A 2,354-nucleotide genomic window follows, 5' to 3' on the forward strand; every position below is an offset into this window, starting at 1 on the left:
TTTTACATAGGAGATATTCACTCAGGCGGACATGAAATCTTTAATTTATAGTGTGTTCCATCTTCATTTACTCTGACCCAATAACATCTAAACTTGATTACTCACAAGTGTTACCTTTATATAAATACCAAGATTGTTCATATAGACCTTGTAATTGCAGAGATATACTCTTTTCATTTTTGGCATGTCATTTTCGAGCAGGGACCTGCAAAGGGGGCCTGGAACTTATACTTTTTGTTTGCTTAAACCAAACTATTTTGATCATTTTACTTTCCACTTTGCACGAAATTGGGCGTGTTTCCATCTTTGTTTCACTTTCTTGAATTGTTTGTTGCAGCTGAGCATAAATGTGGAACAGGCCACTGTTGTCTGAAGTTCATCAAAAATAATGTTTATATTCTATAATGCATTTTAAAATATAATAAGGTCTGTTGGGAGTATATAACTGCACATTAACCATGGTTGTAGTCTGTGTACTGAGTTGATTGAATAGTCCTGACTTGTCATGTTGCTTCTGCATGTCCCGGCTGACAGTGCCAATGAAATCCACTTAAAACTGAGCCAGCATATTGGAAGCGACACATTTCTCACCACATTTGTAGTTTCATGCATCAAAATCAAGCATTAGCCCGATGCGTTCACACTTCACTAGCTGAGATATTTTCCAAGTCTTGTAATGTCTGATTCAAATAAACTGCAGGCTTCCTCGCAACTTGGTCGACTGTGCTGAGGACCTCTCAACACAGGCAAAGGTGGCAATGTGTGGAAAGTTACAGGCTTCAGCTTTAAACAGGTTTTCTTTATGGATCACTACAATCATAGAAGCAGAAATCCACAAAAAGCGGACGCAAAATGATCAGCTCTATCATCAACGCCGGCCTCAAAATACATTGTACTCCTGATTAAAGATGTGCTCTCCTCAGATTTTTCTGATTTGGATCTCTTTACATATCATGGGGAGCACGATTCAGTCAGTGCAAAACAGCTGTATAATGATCTCTGAAGCTTATCTCAGCGTGGCCTTGGAGACTATAAATTCATATCATAAAAACCTGCGTTGCAAAGCATCGGCAGGATATTGAAAGATGTGAGTGTTTAGGTAGCATCAATAAAAGCATCAATCAAAAGAAATTGTGTCAACAAGTTGCATTTTGGGAAGTGTAGGATCTGGCCAAACCCAAAGGGACTAAAAATCAAGAAACACTGCTCAGTTGATTTTGACAATTGCAACTGCAATTTCAATATTGAATATCTAGATTAAGTATATTTATATATTTGTGCTAAACTCCATGAAAATGTATTGTCTAAGTAGGAAATCAGACGTCAAAGGCACGTACCAAGGTTATACCTACAACCGAAAAAAAGTTATATAACAAATGACACCAACCATGCATGGGGGCTTTTTATATTAAAAACAGGTTTTTCTTTTCTGAACTCTGTGTTTTTAATACTCACATGGGTAAGATATGAGAGATGAGGGGCAGGCAAAAGAGTGGGGGGAAAAAAAGTGAAAAATGGGGAAGATAGATCCTCTGTCTTGCTGAAAATGAAGGTGTACATCTGGACACACGCATGCACACACAGACACGCATACACATGCACGCACACACACACACGTGCACATGCGCGCGCACACAGGATGGGACCTGCAGAGAGTGTATGATTAACTGTTCTGTCAGAAGCTAGAACTCTCTGGGGCGGGGAGGGCAGAGGAGGGGGAGGAACGGTACAGAGGAGAGGATGAATTGGAAAGGGATGGAGGAGCATTAGGAGGGAGGCTGAGGTCTCTTGGGTCTCTGGAGGGAGGTCTCGTGGGTTTGGGAAGGCAAAGCTATGAGCCAACTGTTGCTCATGGAGCACTTGTGTGTGTGTGTGTGTGTGTGTGTGTGTGTGTGTGTGTGTGTGTGTGTTGCTTTTCAGAGTGTGTGTCTTTGTCAGTGTCCCTCTCCTCTGACACTTTCACAGAACCTATACCTTGCAGACTATCTTCCTTGCAATCTATATGCATAGCCGAATGGCCACTGCAGCATGGAAAGTGGTTGCTGATTAAGTGAATGATTGTGTGTGTGTGTCTGTGTGTGTGTTCCTTATCAGAATTCTGCAGTGCAATAGAGTGAGAATGGTTGACTGAATGTCCCTTTTTTTCTCAACAAATCAGGTTCGCAAACATGTCGCAGCAGAAACACACACACACACACACACACACACACACACACACACACACACACACACACACACACACTTACACAGTGCGACGCCACCATTTTCTCCCATTCGTCACACGGCTTGTTGTTCTAATGCCATGGATGGGTCTGAGCTCGGGGGTCCCACTGTTTGGTGACTCTGCTCATGAT

Source organism: Scophthalmus maximus, chromosome 8 (genome assembly GCF_022379125.1).
Source record: "Scophthalmus maximus strain ysfricsl-2021 chromosome 8, ASM2237912v1, whole genome shotgun sequence".
Classification (NCBI taxonomy): domain Eukaryota; kingdom Metazoa; phylum Chordata; class Actinopteri; order Pleuronectiformes; family Scophthalmidae; genus Scophthalmus; species Scophthalmus maximus.